Source organism: Canis lupus, chromosome 17 (assembly GCF_048164855.1).
Source record: "Canis lupus baileyi chromosome 17, mCanLup2.hap1, whole genome shotgun sequence".
Classification (NCBI taxonomy): Eukaryota; Metazoa; Chordata; class Mammalia; order Carnivora; family Canidae; genus Canis; species Canis lupus.
The window spans coordinates 32,254,525-32,275,071 of record NC_132854.1 but is presented as its reverse complement, the minus strand read 5'-3'; the positions used below and the strand labels follow the sequence as shown (position 1 = coordinate 32,275,071).

Here is a 20,547-nt window from a genome sequence, read left to right as displayed (position 1 = left end):
CCAGTGAAAGAGGGTAGGGGGACTAGATAGATAGTCAATAAGACCTGATCCAGATCCACATTTCTGTGAGCTTATTTTTGCACCAATGTCAATACAGGAGCAAGGAGATGAAAATATACTCTACTGTTAAAACAGAAATAGCATAAGTCATTGAAATTATTCATTTTCATTAACACACAATAGTCAATTCAACAAACAATAAATCAACAGGGCTTTTTTCAAATGTCTCATAATATTAAGAAAAAGCACAGTGCCACCTTAAGCCAGTATGTTGTTGTTACACCTTCAGTGACCTCACAAAAGAATTTAGATTCAAATATCAAAAATCAGACAACAGCAATTCCTCATTCTAGAGGGGAAAAAAAATTTCCACTAGATCCCTGGATGTCATGCTGTGGTTTCTCATTAATTATCATAATTAGTTATCACAATCCAAGAAATCCAGGGGTATTATAAAAATTACACTCTACCGGACTTCAAAAGAAAACAAATTCTAAAAGAACCACAATGGATGTTTAAAGGTCTAAGCAAACACTGGAGAAAAATCTGAATTGTAAAAAGCACTAGGGAAAGATACCTTTGGTCAGGAAGCAGGTTGAAAATCGTTCTCCAAGAGCACTAAATATGCCAACTTGATGCAGTCCTCAATAATTAGCCTTTTGTCACTCTTAAGAAGTTCTTTTCCTTTTTAAATAAGCCAGCAGTAATTCCGCTGTATTTGTTAACGTCCACGTTATCACTATGCAGCCAATTATAAAAGTTCCCAGGAATAACCGTTATTGCTTCAAAAGTAAAGTATTTCCTGTCTCTGCAATCAGGAAACACACTGATTGTTCAGGACTAAAGAGCAGAAGTTTTAGCTCTCTTTAGAAAGAAACATTTTAAGCTTGATAACCATTGTCTTTTTTTATGCTGCTTAAGTAATCACAAGTGTCTAAGGCTTATTAACTATGAAGTCAAGAAAAGATTATAGTATGAAGTCTTTTCCACACAAAAAAAGTGAACAGATGAACTTCAGTAAATGTTTAAACATGGATACAAATATGAATATGAAAATAAGCTTAAAACATGAAGCAAAAACAATAACTGGATAAATTCTTTTACAATTGGTATGAGCTTAACTGCTTGATTCATTAGTAATCATTTTATAATAATTCTAGTAGGCACAGAAAAATTTAGACAAGTACAAAAATGAGAGGGAAAGTATTTTTTTAAAGTTAAGAAAAAATACTAGCAAGCATTTCAAGTAAACTGAAAAAGCTACCTAATGAGAAGAATTAACAATTTAAACTAGTCTCAGTTCAAGAGAGACAATATGAAAAGAAATACATTTGCTTTGAAAGTAATACATGCCTTTAGGAGGAGGGCAGATTTCCCTTCCAAGTATGATTTACTTAAACTAATAAGGGGCACCTGGCTGGCTCAGTGGGAAGGACATGCCACTCTTTTTTTTTTTTTTTTTTTTTTATTTATTTATTTATGATAGTCACAGAGAGAGAGAGAGAGGCAGAGACACAGGCAGAGGGAGAAGCAGGCTCCATGCACCGGGAGCCCGACGTGGGATTCGATCCCGGGTCTCCAGGATCGCGCCCTAGGCCGAAGGCAGGTGCCAAACCGCTGCGCCACCTAGGGATCCCAGGACATGCCACTCTTGACCTCAGAGTCATGAGTTCAAGGCCGACATTGGATGTAGACATGACTCAAATAAATAAAAATTTAGAGGATCCCTGGGTGGCTCAGTGGTTTAGCGCCTGCCTTGGGCCCAGGGTGTGATCCTGGAGACACGGGATTGAGTCCCGCATCAAGCTCCGTTACATGCAGCCTGCTTCTCTCTCTGCCTCTCTCTCTCTCTTTCTCTCTCTCTCTGTCTTTCATGAATAAATAAATTAAATCTTTTAAAAATTTTTTAAAAGATCACTCTGCATTTTGAAAAAAAAAACATTTTGGTCATTTAATGTTATAATTTCTATTTGGCTTTCAAAATCTCCTCTTCAGTGAAAAGTAATCAGAAGGTATGTCTGAGCCATGAAATCCTTCACTTATGTTAAAGAAACGCTACCCATTACCTGATGGCACAGGTTTTTCCAGCCCCCAGTTATTTGGAAGCATAGTCTATGTCGTCATTTTTAAGGTGATGCTGTCTGATAATCTCAATAAGAACACTGATTTCTGGGCAGCCCGGGTGGCTCAGCGGTTTGGCGCCTGCCTTCAGCCCAGGGCGTGATCCCGGAGTCCCGGGATCGAGTTCCGCGTGGGGCTCCCTGCATGGAGCCTGCTTCTCCCTCTGCCAGAGTCTCTGCCTCGCTCTCTGCGTGTCTAAAAAAAACACTGATTTTTAAAAACCATCTTAACTTTTAACTGAAAGTACTACAGATAATTCTTTGTATCTGGTTAAAAATATAAATAATAATTTATATTTTAGGGGAAATTTTGCACAGTAAAAAGAGGTCTGATTATCACTAGGTCTAGATTCAGAATCACTAAAGTAATGCAGAATTTTGAAATCACATCATTTTCACACTAAAGGTGCCCTAATGAAATCACCAATCCCCACTATCTTGTTTTATAGATATGAAAACAAACTTCACATCAAAAGTTACACCAATGAAGAAAAACAGGATGAGATTACAGAATGGAGACTATTTAGAGCCAAAGAAAGCAGAGTATCTCCTGACTTAACCCTACAGTCATCCCAGTTGGTTTCTGAGCCACACAGGCTTGAGTCTCAAGACAGTTTCCTCTCAGACCAGACTTTACTCTTTAGATATTTTCAGCCACTTTGCTCCAAACTCATTTCTGGCTCAGCATCTCTTTAACTGAGGTTTCTTGGTAGCTTCTAGTTAGCTCAAGCATCAGAGAGGGAAGTTCTTAAAGCCCTTCTGCTAAATTCTCCCCTCCCATTCTGTCTCCCTGCTCCTGTCACTGAATACTGTTGCTGGAAGATAGGACTTGTGCATTTATGACTGTTTCAAATTTACAAGTGTTCTCACTAGTTGAGTTTGGTGCTGGAGAGAAATGGCATGACAAGACAAAAGATGGGGTAGGGGATAAGAATTTAGATGGCAAAGGACCAACAAGAGCAGTTTTTTTCAAATTCCCTTTCCAGGGACGTCTGGGTGGCTCAGTGGTTGAGCATTTGCCTTTGGCTCAGGTCATGATCCCCAGGTCCTGGGATCGAGTCCTGCATCAGGCTCCCCACGAGGAGCCTGCTTCTCCCTCTGCCTATGTCTTTGTCTCTCTCTATGTCTCTCATGAATAAATAAATAAAATCTTTAAAAAAAAAATCCCTTTCTGGGAGTTATTCTGTATGTTGGCAAATTGAACACCAATAAAAAATAAATTTATTATTAAAAAAATTCCCTTTCAAAAAAGTAAAATCATTATTATAAAAAGTGGATTTGGGGATCCCTGGGTGGCGCAGCGGTTTAGTGCCTGCCTTTGGCCCAGGGCACGATCCTGGAGACCCGGGATCGAATCCCACGTCGGGCTCCCGGTGCATGGAGCCTGCTTCTCCCTCTGCCTGTGTCTCTGCCTCTCTCTCTCTCATTGTGTGCCTATCATAAATAAAAAAATAAAATAAAATAATTTATAAAAAGTGGATTTGTCCCTAGTGTGGTATATTAGAAAAGTATATGACATGATGTGAGAGGCCTGAGTTAACAGCCCCATTCCAGTATCTATTATTATCTGTGGTAAAGACACTGTACATTTTTCCCAGTCTCTAGTTTTTCATTCATCACATAGGAATCACACTTAATTTCAGAGACAAAGTGGGAAAATTAAATTAAGTGTGTAAATGTGCCTGACGCAGTGTTGGAACAGTGAAAACATTCTATAATGTTTTAATTAAATCTACAGTATAAGCAGGATTTATACTGTAAAGAGATGGAGGAATTGCGGAGCCGCTGACAAATAAAATATATCTATACTGCCTTCATAAAAATTAAATTGCAGTGAAGGGGGGGATATAATAAATAAGTAAAATATAAAGGATTCTAGATAGTAAAACTGCCAAGGAGAAAAATGGTGCAGGGAAGGGGGGTAAAAAATTTGGAGGGAGTGGCATAATAGCTGCAATTTTAGAGAAAGAACTCTCATGGAATATTTGAGTAAAAACCTAAAGTCAGCAAGGAGGTGAGCCATACAGACATTTAGGGGAGGAACATTCCAGGCAGACAGAACACCAAGAACAAAGGCCCTGAAGCAGAAACTTGCCTGGTGTATTCAGGGACCAGAGAGGAGCCAGTGTGGCTGGATGTGAGGGAGATTATCAAAGAGGCCGCTGTGGGGACCAGGAGGCATGTCAATCACACAGGGCCCTGGAAGGACTTTGGCTTTTACTCTTGGTGAGAGACAATGCCCCTGTAGCGTGCTGAGTCAGATACTTAAAGGCCTCCATTGCCTGTTGTGTGAAGAAGAGACGGCAAGGGTAAGGAGCAGGAGCCACTGCCCCCAACCAGGGGGAGCTAACAGGGGCTCACAGAGGAGTTACAGCCAGGAAGCTGTGAGAAACTGAAGGTTTCTGAATATAATTTTAAAGACACAGTCAAGATGACCTGCTGATGGATCTAATGTGGCATGCAAGAGAAGGAAAGGAGGCACAGATGAACTTAATGGGTTTTGGCCAGAGGAACCAAAAAAATAGAGTGGCGGTAAAATAGGCTGTGAGGAGGGGAGGCTTCAGAGAGCAGGGGCTTAGTTTTAGACACATTAATTCTGAGAAGCTTATAGGTATCTAAGGGGAGATATATACATGAATATATATGTCTAGAGCTCAGGGAAGAGGAGAAAGCACAGAAAGAAAAATTGGAAGGCATTAATATATGGATGGTATTCAAAGCCTTGAGATGAGTTTATAGGAGAGTAGGTATGATGACAGAGAGAGGCATAGAGAGCCAGGCAAAGAGAATGTCTTTAAAGACAAAGCCCTGAGGCACCCATGTTTACAGTCCAGGAAATGCAGAGATGTGAGTAAAGGAAAATACAAGACCCAGGGACAAAACCAGGTGAATATGATATTCTGAAGCCAAGTAAGAAAGGTTTCCAAGAAGGAAGGATGGAGTAAGCAACATGAGAGGACAAGGTGACTTTGACAATAAAAGTGTTAGTGGGGACTTAGAGCAAAGTCCTTACAGGAGTAAGAAAAAAGAAAATTCTCCAAAGAAAATTCTGGGAACAATATCCAAAACAAGAGGTCCAGGAAGCCTATTAGGGTGGCAGCTGTAGGTACAAGTGAATCAAAAATCAAAAGAGGCTTCTCTCCTAGATGTAAGAAATGATAGCCTCAATAGAAAATATCCAATGGTAAAGGGGAAATTGATGATCTGAAGGAAGAAGGCAGTATTGCTGGAAATATCCTTAAGTAGGCAAGAGGAAGCAGCATCTAGGGCACACTGGAAGAGTCTGAACTGACCCACGGACATGGACAGTTAAAGGAAAGGAAAAGGCAAAATATAAAATACAGACGCAGGAAGATGAAATGGAGGGCATAGAGAATTTCTCCTCTAACTCCTTTAATTTCCTAAGTTAAATAAAAAGCATGACCATCAGCTGAGGTGAGGATGGGCAAGAAGATAAACACAGTATGGAACACTGAACGATGCAATTCAAAGCTGACTATAGGCAAAATTGTGAGGTGAAATGATCTTTAGACCTCTTAAGCTACCCTTTTTTATGTTCTGATGATGTTGAATGTGACCCCTAAAACCCCTTCATGGGAAAATGTGCATTTTAATCTAAGGTTGAACTTGAGAACACATGGACCACGTGAAATTCAGGAATGAGCCAGCAATTAGGAGAGATTTTGTGCTCTAAATGAAATCATGTAGGTAAACTGCTTTTTCTGCCTAGGATGAGATTTGAAGCTATCCTATATAAGTAATATTTATATAAGAATACATTTTGGGGTGGGGGGCGCCTGGTTGGCTCAATCAGTTAAGTGTCTGCCTTCATCTCAGGTCATGATCCCAGGATCCAGGGATGGTGCCTCACTGCATTGTCCAGCTCCATGCTCAGTGGGGAGTCTGCTTCTCCCTCTCCCTCTGCTGCTCCTCCCCACTTCCCAAGTGCATGTGTGGGCTCTCTCTTTCTCATTCTCCCTCTCAAATAAATAAATAAAATCTTAAAAAAAAAAAAAGAATACATTTTGGAAAAAGTTTGCATACATTTAAACAAAAAAGAAATACAATTCTTTACCTTACCAAATAAGAGGTACACAGTTGGGTTATAAAGTATTTGTATTGCTTATAAAAAATAATTCCATATTTCTTTTATTGGATATGGATATTTATATAAATATTACCAATAAGATAAAATAAGCAAAGTCATTAACACAAGAAAGTTAAGTTGGTCTTCTATTTCTTAACTGTAATAACATAGAACAGGGGCATCTGAGAAGCACCCCTGAAATGAAGTTATTTATTTTTTAAGCTGGCACTATGAGACCCACAGTTTCAAATGCAGCATAGCCCTTTACTGAACCACAGATCACTTTCAATGTGAGATCAACCTGTTACCTGCTTATTCAACTGGATGTCTTCTAGTCATCAAATTAGTCCTATTATTTACTTCATGCTCACATTTTTTAAGTATACAGTTCAAAACTGATAAACCTCTAGCCCGCCTATCTAAAAAAAAAGAGAGGACACAAATTATTATCAGATATCAAAGAAGGGACATCACTACAGATCCCATGGAAATTAAAAGGATAATAAAAGAATATTATGAATCACCTCACTCTCAAACATTTGATATCTTAAATAGGCCAAATCTGGACAAAACTCATACGAGAAGAAATAGGTGTTCTAGGTAGGTCTATTTCTATTAAAGAAATTATATCAATGATTAATAATTTTCCAAACCACTGATCTTCAAGCCCTGATAGGCTCACTGGCGAATTCTATAAAACATTTAGGAAAGAACTTATACCAATTCTGTACAATCTCTTTCAGAGGGAAAAAACAGAGAAAATTCTTCTAGCATTAACCTAATACCAAAACTAGACAAAGATGTTACAAGAAAAAAAAGAACTATAGACCAATATATCTCATGAACATAGATAGATGTAAAAATTCTTAACAAAATACTAACAAATGAAATCCAAAAATGTATAAAAATAATTATACACCAAGACCATGTGGGATTTGCCTAAAGTATGCAAGACTAGTTCAACATTTGAAAATCAATTAATGCAATCCATCATATCAACCAACTAAAAAAGGAAAATCACCTGATCATATTAACAGATGCAGAAAAGGCACTTGACAAAATCCACACCTATTCATTATAAAAAAAAAACTCTCAGCAAACTAGCAACAGAGGGAAACTTTCTCACTTGATAAAATTTTTTCTACAAAAAAACTAAAGCTGGGATCCCTGGGTGGCGCAGCGGTTTGGCGTCTGCCTTTGGCCCAGGGCGTGATCCTGGAGATCCAAGATCGAGTCCCACGTCGGGCTCCCGGTGCATGGAGCCTGCTTCTCTCTCTCTCTCTCTCTCTCTCTCTCTCTCTGTGTGTGTGTGACTATCATAAATAAATAAAAAATTAAAAAAAAAAACTAAAAAAAAAAAAAAAACTAAAGCTAACATCATAGATAATGGTGAGTATCTCAAAACATTCCTACTAAGATCAAGTATAAGGCAAGGATGTACCCCCTCACCACTCCTCTTTTTAATGTCGTACTCGAAGTCCTTGCCAATGCAATAGGCAAGAAAAAGAAACAAAAGGTATAAATTTGGAGCAGGAAGAAATAAAACTGTCCTTGACCTCAATCGACATAACTGTCAATGTAGAAAATCTGAAAGAATCAGAGACAGAACAAAGTAAAACAACAATAAAAAAAAACCTCACTCTCCCAGAATAAGTAATTACAGCAAAGTTACAGGATATAAAGTTAATATACAAAAGTCATTTGCTTTCCTATAAGCTAGGAATAAAGAAGAGAATTTGAAATTAAAAGCAAAATACTATCTACATTAGAACCCTCCAAATTAAACACTTAGGTATAAATATAACAAGATATGTGTAAAGTTTATATGAGAAAAACTACAAAACTCTGATGAATCTAATGAAAGAAAAACTAAACAAATGGGGAGATAGTCCAAGTTTATGATTAGGAAGACTCAACATTGTCCAAAGGTCAGTTCTGCCCAACTTGATCTATAGATTCAATTCAATTCCAATCAAAATCCTAGAAACTTATTTTATGGATAAACTGATTCTAAAGTTTATATGGAGAAGCAAACTCAGAGTAGCCAAGACAATACTGAAACAGAGCAAAGTTGGAAGATCAACACTATCCAACTTCAAGACTTACTATATAGCTACAGTAATAAAGGCTGTGTGGTGTTAGTGAAAGAACAGACAAGTAGATCAATGGGACAGAATAGACAGCCTAGAAATAAACCCACATAAATACAGTTAGCTGATCTCTGACAAAGTAATAAAGACAATAGGGCAAAGATGGTCTCTTTAACAAGTGGTACTGAATGACCAGACATGCAAAAAAAAAAAAAAAATTCCTCTAGACACAGAGTACACTCTTCACAAACTCAATTATTAACTCAAAATGGATTACAGACCTATATGCAAAATGCAAACACATGAAACTCCAATAAGATAGCATAAGAGAATATTTAGATGACCTTGGGTATAGTGATACCCTTTTAGTACATGAAAGGCATGATCCATGAAATAAATAATAAATAAGCTAGACTTTACTAAAATTAAAACTTCTATTCTACAAAAAAAAAATTCTATTCTACAGAAGACATTATCAAGAGAGCTATAGACTGAGACAAAATATTTGCCAAAGACACTTCGGCTAAAGGACTATCATCCAAAATATACAAAGAACTCTAAAACTTAACTACAAGAAACAAACAACCTCATTAAAAAATTGGTCAAAGACTTTGACACCTTGCACCAAAAAAGATAAATAGATGGCTAATAAGGATATAGAAAGATATTCCACATATATCACTAAGGAAATGCAAATTAAACAACAGTGAGATATGACTACATAGCTATTAGAATGGCTGAAATCTGGAACACTATCAACATCAAATGCTGGGGAGAATGTGGAGGCAAAAGAAAGTCTCACATACTGATGGTAAGAATGCAAAATGGTACATAGCCACTTTGGAAGAGTTTGGTGATTTTTTTTTTTACAAAACTAAAAATACTGGTTTCTTAGAAAACTAAACATACCCTTATCCTACAATATAGCAATCACTCTCCTTAGTATTTACTCAAAGGAACTGAAAACACCTGTTCACACAAAAACCTGCACATAGATATTTATAGAAGCTTTATTCATAATCGAACTTGGAAGCAACCAAGATGTCCTTCAGGACGTGAATGGATAAAATGTTGTACATCCAGACAATGGAATATTACTCATTGCCAGAAAGAAATGAGCTATTAAGACATGAGAAGACAGGGAGGAATCTTAAATACATATTCATAAGTGAAAGAAACCAATCTGAAAAGGCTCGTGCTGTATGATTCCAACTATATGACATTCTGGAAAAGGAAATAAACTATGGAAACAATAAAAAGGGTGAGGGGGAGAGGGAAGGATTACTGGGCACAGAGGATATTTTAGGGCACTGAAAATACTCTGTATGGTATGATAGTGATGGATATAAGTCATTATAAATTTGTTCAAATCCAAAGAATATACCACAGCAAAAATGAACCCTAAAATCAACTACTTACTGTGAGTGATCACAATGTGTCAATGAAGGTTCATCTTTGGTAACAAACACAATTCTCATGAATCATGCTGATAATGAGGGTAACTATACACGTAAGGGAGCAAGGGTATCTGGAGAATCTCTGTTCTTTCCTCTCAATTTTATTGTGAACCTCAAATTGCTTAAAAAAATTAAGTCTTCTAAAAAAATAATAGTCCAATACCATTTGTATTTGCTCTAAGAAACACTAGAGGGAGCTTTCCTACATGAACTAGTTTAACTAAGGCGGGGGAATTAAGCATTTTCTAATACTGAAAAAAAATAAATGCCACTGTTTGTAAATTATTACTACTGCTCCCATTCTGACTTATAAAATTAAACACTGGCAAGTAATTTTTTTTTTTACTGGCAAGTAAATTAACTGATATTTTAACTCATTAGTTTGGCAATAAATTTAATAAGCCTTCGAATAAAGTTAGACTGAAAAACTTGGAATACATCAAAATTAGCACTTGATAATCTTGATTCTGTTACATATTTTCAAACAGGACCCAATAAACTTGGTAAGAAAGATCAGTCTCAGTCCTTTATCATGATACACGAAAGTACAAAGCCATCTAAACAAAATGCTAAAACCGGACACTTATCAAGTAGTTTCAGGCATTTCATAGTCTGAACTAATAAGAGGAGGACTTTTTGAGCAAAGCTTAATTGGGAAATAGAATGGGCCTGGGGAAAAGAGTGAAGGGAGCAAAAGCTAAACCCAGAGAGACCTGGACATAACAAGCTCTGGCTAAGATCAGTAGATAAAGCTGTAATATTATCAGGAAGGGAAAATTAAAAACCACCATGCCTTTCTCAGAAGCCTATTTTTGTCCTGGCCTTCTGTATGACTTCAGATATTTACACCACCACAACAGAATTTTTCGCCTTGCAAATGAAAATAATATGACATTCTTGAACTTTTTTTCAGAGTCATCAGTTATCTATATACATTAACTACTAAATGGGCATATGTCTCCCTTCTTCAAAGAAGAAAAGTCCTAACTGCTGGCTACTCCAGAATAAAAAGGAAAAGATATATTCACTTCTTTCCAATATTAGGCTGGAAAAAAGGGCAATACTAAGCAACCAGAAGCCTAATCTCTGACCTGGATTAGCACTTCCATGGGTGAAAGAAAGGTACTGTCTCCACTGCTCATGCTGGAGCTCTATACTGCACTATCTCCAACCCCAGAGTAGAATTAAACTCCTGCCAACAACGTAAGTCATTACGGAGTATGCCTGATACAGTTGTCCCTAGTAGAATGAAAAATACGTGTGTACGATAATATCTTACAGTACAACTTGCATTTCTTGCCCTCATTCTTTCTTCTTATTGTTGACTATGGTGAACATCACCTAGAAAAGTTTCTGATCAGAAAATACTTTTTTCAGAGCTGATACTAGCTTTTCAAAGGTATTCTTCTTTCTTCATTAAATATCAAAGACCCCCTCCCAACCCCCATCCCATGTGCCTTGTGTGGACTGGGAAAATGATACCAAAGGAGAGCTTATAATGATTTAGGTGACTCAATCCCATTTTTGACCAATTACTGAAACAATAGGATGTTTGAGCCTTTGAGAGTCCTAAAGAAAATATCCCTTCTATGACCCTCATAGGCATTTGATACTGAACCAGATTAATGAATATAGTACTTCCAAAGCAATAAACCTCTACCTTTGAAGTCTCTAAAATGTCACCATGTTGCCTGAAAGCCACCTGGAAGAGTGCCCCGTCATAACTAGGTCTTTGTCCTAAAATGTGCCCTGTAGGCAGAAATCTCCTATCCCTATCAACACAACTCAATTGCATGACACCATTACCTTTCAATTAATTGACCTTCCATGATTTTGTTATGATTTCAAGTAAACTTTGGTAACACAGTGTATCAAATCTCCCCCACCTCCCACCAAAAAAAAAAAAAAAAAGTATTTTTACTTATTGAATTTCATGTATGTCAAACATTACACTGTCAAATTTTAATTCCTTGAAGAAAACTCTCATTTTAGAATTTTATATAGAATAAGTGACACTGAAATATTTTTCATGATTTAATAGGCTTAATTTTCTAATACTCAAAATGCTTCCTCCTCTCTATTAAATGAAATCATGATTACAGCAATGCTTCACTACTGACATTACAATCAACATAACTGAAGATAAAAGAAATTCAGGAAATCTGTTCAGTGGCTACTAAATAATTTGCCTGTATAGTATGATAATATGGCCAGAATTTATTTTCACAAAAATTCCAAAAGAAATCTGAGCTGTGTCTTTCCAAAATTCACAACTTCAAAGTCAGAAAGCAAATTTAGTATATATGCTGCTGAAGAAAGCACCAAAAAGCAAATTTAAAGCAAACTAGTAGTCCTTGTTTTTTTTCATACATGGACTACTTTCAAGAAAGAATAAGATGACTCTCACCATAAATTATTTATGAATGGCTTATCAGAATTAGGCACTGTTTTATGTAAATAGCACCAACCTGAATTTAGAACAAAGAGTTCTAGAGGATGCCAGCAATTCTTGTACCCTTCTCTCCATCCCCCACAAAGTAGATCACAATGAAGGGCATGTAATCTAAGCTGGACCAGTGACAGATACTGGCACAGGTATGTGACCCAAGACAGATCAATCTGAGTCACTCCTCAATATTTTTCAAACAGAAGACAAGACCATTTTCAATCTCATTTTCAATCTGCATTTTCAAGGTATTGAGGAAGTTGGTCTGGTACTACAAGGGAATATATATATATATAATATATATATATATATATTATATATATATATATATATATCCCTTTGATGGAGAAGGCCAGTCTAGAGTAACACAAAATGAAACATAGAGGAAAAGAGAATTAAAACCAAGAGATGAAGAGAAAGAGTTCCATGGGGTCAGGTTCTTGGTTGTAGACCTCGAAAGTTTGGCTAACGAGCTCTGGGTCGCCTCCAATTCTAGGAGTCACTCAGGATCTTTTCATATGGGTAGTGGTTTTCACCCTCTCCCCAAGAGTCCTACTAATATGAATGTCTATATGGATTGATAGGATTGGATTCATCTACTATGATGAAACCCATAACAACAACTGGTTACAGAAAACAGTTTATTTGCCTCTCACATTAAAGTCCAGGGTACAGTACTAGGCTTGTTTTGGTACTTCATCATGTTACTAGATATCAAAGATGCAGGTTCCTTCTTTCTTCTTGTTCTGAATTTGGGGGGCCTGTACCACATGGTCCAAAATAGTGGCAAATGAATTCCAGGCAGCAGGACAAGAAGAAAGAATGAATAGGGAAAAAGAGAAAGCAAGGGGTATGGCCCCTACAAAACACACACACACACGCACACACACACACACAAACATTTTCTTTAAAAAGTCACCACACAAAAATCCTACTTGCATCCCAGTGGTCAAAAATAGAGGAATTGCTAGCAACAAGAGAGGCTAAGAAATGTAGTCCTGACTCTGAATGTCTATGTACCAAGAGTAGAATTTTGTTACTAAGGGAGAACAGGAACAACCTACATTCCTGCCACAATTGTCAATGATCCATCAGAGAAAAGGCGTCAGAGCTCTTCAACAAAGAAAAACTAGGGATAGATATGTCAGGGTATTTAAATCATGTAATCACTCTGAAAAGACAGGGCTCGTGTCACAGCTACAGAAATATGTCCTTAATAAAGATAAGACTGATCTCATTGTTCCAAAATTTTCCCAAATTGAAGCCAAAAACTTTCTTATCAATCCTCAAAGACAGTTGAGACTATAATTTCTTACTCAAAGATAATAAAGCACTCTATGATAATAGTATCACTAACCTAAGCTGCATCTACAGTCATTACTGAAATTTATAAGTATTTTTTCTAAATAGAGTCATGTTAGTCTGGTGGTCGTTATGTAAACTTTTATGTGTCTATAAAGACAGCAGTGGGACAACAATCCTCAACCACCTAAAACCAATTTAAAACTGTGATAGGTTCCTGCGTATATTATTCTGGTGAAATCACAAAGCAATGAGACCAATTAATAAATACAATTAATACAAATTAAATTCTTCATTATGTTTCATCTTGGAAATTACAGTCAATTCATTCTAGTAGGACAAACACAGGGAGCAGTAGCCTTTTAAACCAGCATTTATCTCATTACAAGAATTTACTGACCAAGTGGGAGTTACTGTGTTGCCTGTAACTTTCCAATTTAATCTTTTGGAGTATGTAGTATATAGATGTCTGACTTCATAAGCAGTCTATAGTAGGTGTAATATAAACGTTTGTGACTGATTTAAAGCGTGAAAATTATACCCTCCATGTAACACAGTAGGGTCCTATGTTCTTAGCCAGCTGCTAAATATCAAAAACTACTCTCAGAGTAGAGTAGAGAACCTTCAACTTCAAACAGAGTGAGGTCACTCAATGTCAAATATGCCCCACATCGTCTCTGGGAAATACATCACTTATGAGAGCTGAAGCCCTACAAGAATAACTGCTATGGCCATCTGCTTTCATACTTTGTTCTCCAACACCACAGAAGAAGGGGTCTCTACAAGTGCTGCTATACCTACAAAAGCATTCTTTTCAATCATTTAGAACTATCTAGTCCAATTGGTTATCTCCTAGTCACAAGTGGCTACTGGGTACTTGAGATGAGCCTAATATGACCAACATAAGAATTTTAAATTTTTAAGCAATTTTAATTAATTTACATGCAAATTTTAAAACAGATTCCCTATTCAGGTACAAGAAAATTTTAAAGTATGATAGGAACAAATTGTGTATGTCAATCTTCTTTTCCAACTGTTAAGTTTAATGAACTCTAAATATAGATCCAGTATTTCCAGTGCAAATTTAGCTTCTGAATTGAGATGAGTTAGAAATCTAAGACACCTAGTGAATTTCAAGGACTTACTACCAAAATGTAATATATATCATTAAAAAATTTTTATTCTAGTTACATGTCCAAATTATAATATTTTGGACATGATGGGTTAAATAAAGTATACTAGAATTAATTTAACCTGTTTCTTTTTGCTTCTTTTAATATGGTTACTAGAACGTTTTAATTTATATTTATGGCTTACATTATATTTCAACTAAACAGCATTGCTTTAGAATTTTATTCTTTATGTATCTTTCATGGTCAAGTTAAATGAAATGAACTCTATGCAAGTCCTATCCTCAATTCCTTAGGTAGAAATGATTTCCCTCCGACCCACAGCACACAGTAAGCACTAAATAAATATTTATTCAATGAACAATGTGTTAGCATTGTTTCTATCTTCATGGTACTTACTCCATTCTGACTTGTATACAATCCATCTTCTTGCCTTGTGTCTCCTATAAGATTCTAAATTCCTTGCCTAGTACGCTTTCTCATCTCATTGTGTATTTACTGGGCACACAGTCTGTCAGCTTCCCTGAACTATTCTTTCTCATCTACTGCTCTCCATAATTTAAACCATTTCTAAACATGTCACCAGTGAACTAACATACTCCTTTCTGGACAGCCCTGCAACATTGCATCAGATCAACCTGACAGTAACTTTCCAGAGTCTCAAATACTCGGCTTCAATTTGGCAAAATGAAAAGATGAAGAAAAAAATAATAACAACAACAAAAGCAGAAACAAAACCCATTGCAAAAGATGCAAATATAGGCCCAAAGATTTGAAAATTTGATTATAATAAAAGACTTCTTTATACAGATAGCAGTTAAATGGTTTTCTTATGATTCACCTACAAGCTTCTAGGATGACTCAGAAAAAAGAATTTAAGAAAGAGTATTCCTTCAATATTTGTGAAGTAAACGAACAAAAATAATGTTTAAATTTAAGAACAAAAAATTCCAGTATGGTTAAAAGAATCTATGGAAAAATCTTTTGAAACTTCTTTGCCTTTATTAAATACTCCTAAAAATTTTGATGACCTATAAATAATAGATAAACACATATGCTCTCTTTTAGCCTAATGAATAGAATGTAAAGAACATAAATAAAAAATCACTAATAAATCCTCCATGCAAACTGCCTCTCAAGTATATCAGCAGGTGATAAGAGGTCCTGAGAGAACAAGGAGCAAAGGAGAAGAATAAAGCCACACTGCTCTTCAGCCTGGGAGCCCTTTTGCCCTCAGTTCCCCCTGACTAACACAATTTCCCCTCAGAAAAATTTCCCTCCCTCACCCTTTCCAACTGGTGCTTGACCCCAGAGCCCAATAGCAGCAACACACCCCTCCAAATCATCCATAGCACTTAGCACTTCCCCCCAGAAGAACAATTAACATGCTATAGTTAGCCCCCCCAAATCTCTCCCCACAGCTGCTTCTCACACCTTTTTTCTCTATTCCCAACAGGAGGCTTATCACATATGGCTCATATTCAATATATGTTTGCAAAATGAATGAACAAATGGATAAGCAAACAAATAATAAGAGAGAAAGTGGTAATTCTGCTCACCTTCCTAAATCAGAATACTACACAAGTTCTTGCCTGAACTCAGTGTTTTCACTTGGGAAAACAGTACTAACCAAATTATGAAGGCCACCTGAAAAGCAGGTGCCCACTCCAAAACAAAAGGTGCTATGAGTCTTTGCATGACTGTTGCTAATTTAAATACATGAACAATTTGTAACTGAATATTCGGATAAGTTAGCTTTTTATAAATAATATTTGCTATGGACTTATGTTGTACACTTTCTGGTTAAAAATAGCTAACATTTATCAAGTACTTGTTATATGCCAGGAACTGTTCTAAATGCTTTATATATTTTATCCTCTTTAATCCTCAGGACCATCCTTGGAGATAATTCTATTATTATCCTCATTTTACTGCCCTAGATTCTGCAGATTTACTTAACCCACACACTAAATCATCTTAACTGAATCAAGAAAGTGAAGATGACAATTTTCAATATTGAGAGAAGGAGGAGATCAAAGACTGTGATTATACTAAAAACTAGATAGCAAAATTGTCACATCTGTGATAGGCTGGCTTGTTATTAACTGCATATATCATAAGGCCACCATAGCCTGCTATGATCTTCAACAATTTACACTATTTTTATAAACATCACTGTAATTCCATCTTCCAAGGCTTATTCATAAATACCAGGTAGAAAACAAAAGGATTAGTAAAGTTGTTCATGTATGGCTGCATTATCAAATGTCTAATATCGGTATCTACTCAGTCCTTTTTTAACAAGTAGGACTGAATTACCACATTAAAGCATTTGGCACTAAATTTAAATAATAAATCATAACTATCATTTAGCATCTCTAAAAAGAATGTACTATAAGAAAAGTTTTTAAGAACACATTATATGCTACTTATATAGTCTCATGTTATAAAAATAACAATGCTGTAAAATAATAATATATGGATTTTACGTAGCATTGTTTTCTTTATACCCTAAGCTATAAAAGAATAAAGTCATAAAGACAAGTACAAATAAGATAATACTAAAAAAAAAAAAAGAAAAAAAATATTCATGCAGAGATTACCACTACTGAAATTTTAGTGAACACCGCTAGACATCTCATATGCATATGTAGTTAGTATAGATATAAAATTTTTTTAATTTGTTTTTAACTGTGAACTCTTGGTCAGGTGAAGGATATAGTGACCACCAGTAGAATTTGGCGCCACTACATTGATTCATAGTAAGGCATGAATGGTTTTATCTACCACCACTTCTGTACCAGCTGTGTAAATGTCAACATAGTACATAGTGAGAAGAACATACAACATCTTCACGTTATGAAGAAAATAGTTTGGTGACCCACTGAAAGTATGTCAGGGAGCCCCACAGTTCTGCAAGCAGAGTTAAGAACCATGATAATTCCACTATGCCCACAGTAATAAAGTATTTAGCACTGACCTAATCTCCACTCAATTGTCTACTAAATTTATGGATATGTAGATCATAATCAAAATATAATGCCTTCCAAAATTGTTCAGACAGGCTCCAATATCTGCTCTCCAATTTGCTGGCTGAATAACCTTATTCAAATGTATATTCTCTACAAATGTAGGTTTCTTTCATGTATAGAATGGTTTAATGACACCTATTCAAGTGATTGTAAGGATTAGAGAGTACATATGCTTGGTGCATAATAAGTGCTCACCAAATGGTAGCCATTGTTGCTTACCATCTATTCTGGATGCAAATATTTTGGCTTTTTTTTTTTTTTAATTGACAGATAGACTGCAATATGGCAGACTCTTCTTCTCCTACTTAAAATAGGGCAGTGATATGCTTATTTGAATTCTATCTTTATGACAACTAGAATCATATGATATATTGCCACGAATATCCCCCCCACACACACACAGCCTGGACCTGCTTCTGTCAGTTATCTACCCTGCAGCCAAAATGAATTTTACAAAACCTTGAAAGGAGATTTAGAAAAAAAAGACAGAAACATTAATCATAGTATTTACATTTCATATTAAAGTCACAACCCCATCTCTTTCCTATATACTTGTATTAATTTCAGAGACTACTATTAGGGGTTTTCTCTTTTTTGCTTCTTCAGAAAAAGCACAGTCTATAACATACTAGTTCGTAGAAAAGCTTAGCTTTACTATTGTATTTCCAGAGTTTGTTTTCAGTTTTTATTTATCATAGCTATCTAATTTATTTTTGAGTTTTAAAATTTAAATTTTAGTTGATGGTTTTAATTTCTTTAATATTGTAGATGATGAGACACCCTTAAGCAAACTAAATAAATACTGTAGAATAAAAATACGCAAGTAGACTAAATCATTCCAAATTTTTGAGAAATCATTTAATCAATTCAGCATGTATTATAATTTATAAACCCAATTTTAAAACTCCAACCAATTATGTTATAGTCTGATTAGTTACTGAACACCAATTCTAGGCATCAAGACAATTGAGATAGTCAGATGGAGATAAGGGACAGCAGAAAATGTGGGCAGAAAAGGTCTGAAAGTTAAATTAAAACAGGAGACTGCAGAAAATTATCAGCATATCAGAAACCCGAGGTCCCAGAAGTCACAGAAGGAATAAATCTAGAACATGGGTAATTAAGCCAAAAAGTTAAAATGAATATGTCCAAGCAGAGATTAAATGGAAAGTCAAGTGTCAATGGTCAGAAGGTTCAGTATCCAGGAGATGAGAAACAAGTCTATATCCAGAGAGATCAGAATGTGGAATTGATTGAGACAAGGCTTTCTCTCACTAACCCAGCACCAGGGATCCACAATGTTTATAAGATGCTACCCATCTGACACCAGGAGACTCTTTCCCTGCCACCTTCAGCAATCTGCATTCACCTTTGGGACTTCCATCTCATTTACCAATGTCCCAGAGTTAAAATGCAATCAGTGAACATGAACTAGAATCTAACTCTAATATTATACCTTACCAACAGTAATCCCTCAAAGCTTGGAGTGAAAGCTTAAGGATGCTGCATGTGAACTTCAAAGAGATTAGCTAAGGCCACCCTCTCCCAACACACACACACAGACACACATACACACACCTTGAACTTCAAGATGCCATTGCCTCTTACTTAAGGACAGTGATGTAACAATTCTCTCCCCTTCTCCTGCATCAAATGTTTTCTTCTCTACTTTATCTTCCCTATTGGTTTACAAACATGCTTCTTTTTCTCTCATCCCCAAAGAATTCTCTTGACCCCACTTCTCTAGAGATCAATGCCAGTTCTCTCTTCCAGTCACAGCTGAACTCCTTAGAAGTTCAGGTGCTTAGAAGCAGCCACCCTTCATTATCTCTTCTCCCTTCTTGAACTCACATCAGCTGGACAACTGCTCCCATCATTCCATCAGAACAGATATTGTGGCTGCGACACTGCTAAATCTAATAGTTAATTCTTAGTCCTTCTCTTTCAAGGCTCCTGGTCAAGTCTCCCCTTTTGGAACACTTTCTTCCCTTGGCTTCCAGGTACTACACAGTCCTTGTTTCCCTCCACTTCCCTGGCTCTCCTATTCCAGTCCCCTTTGCTGATTCCTCTCATCTCTCAGAACTCTAAATCTTGGAGCTTCAGGGAGCTATGTGACTGGCCCTCTTTTCTTCCTACACTCACTCCACTTAGTAATTTCATCTGGTCTCGTGGCCCACAAGACTCCACAGTACCTGATTCCTACTCCCCTCTGAGCTCATCTCCTACTACTCCCCATTCAGTCAGCTCCAGCCAAATGCCTCCATAAGGCACCTTCAACAGCCTGTCCCACACCTCCTTTAGATCATTCCTCTTCTGTTGTCTTCTCTGTAAGAACTTCAATGACCACACTTCCTAAAACCAACTCTCTCATTCTCTCTCATCCTTTCTCCATTCCTTCTTCCTCATCCCCATCCTACATAATTTTTATCCTTAACAATTATTACTATTTAACTATTACTATTTAACATACTATGTGTTTTGCTTCTTAGTTTTATTTTACTGTTGTATTTTGTATCTGCCTTTCTACACTAAAATATAAGTCCCATGAAGCCAAAGATTTTCAACAAATATGTATTTATTGAATAAACAAAAGGCCCTATTTTAAAATGCACACCTAATGACCACAAAATTGCTATATTTAAAAATCTAAACAGTGTGTTCCAAATAGTACCATAAATATCACCATATCCTCCCTTCATACTTTATTCCACTTCATCACCAAAATTCATTATCACAACCTTCAAATGATCACTTCCTGTAGTTTCATTTATTCTCTGGCAATCTTAATCCAAAAACAGAAGAGAAGGTTCCCTGCAGCAAACAATCCATTTTTAATTGAATGGTACTTATGAGACCACCTGGCATAAATTCATAAATGTGCTT

The 20,547-nt window shown here is 36.3% G+C and overlaps 1 protein-coding gene and 1 long non-coding RNA gene across 13 annotated transcripts in view; one reads left to right on the top strand and one right to left on the bottom strand.

Annotated features, from left to right (window-relative positions):
• Window positions 1-20,547, bottom strand: part of TBC1D4 (TBC1 domain family member 4) — a 181,828-nt gene that overhangs the window by 72,912 nt on the left and 88,369 nt on the right. Inside the window, exon 1 of one of the 11 annotated variants that reach the window (XM_072782774.1) lies at window positions 578-717. The exons of the other annotated variants lie outside the window; for them this stretch is intronic. The gene's annotated coding sequence lies outside the window, so the exon portion shown is untranslated. Of the gene's footprint in view, window positions 1-577; window positions 718-20,547 lie in introns of those variants that run through there. 11 annotated transcript variants of the gene reach the window in all.
• LOC140608009 (uncharacterized) overlaps window positions 1-20,547 on the top strand; it is a 52,623-nt gene that overhangs the window by 18,325 nt on the left and 13,751 nt on the right. The window contains exon 4 of one of the 2 annotated variants that reach the window (XR_012009943.1): window positions 10,668-10,979. The exons of the other annotated variant lie outside the window; for it this stretch is intronic. This is a non-coding gene — a long non-coding RNA (uncharacterized lncRNA). Of the gene's footprint in view, window positions 1-10,667; window positions 10,980-20,547 lie in introns of those variants that run through there. 2 annotated transcript variants of the gene reach the window in all.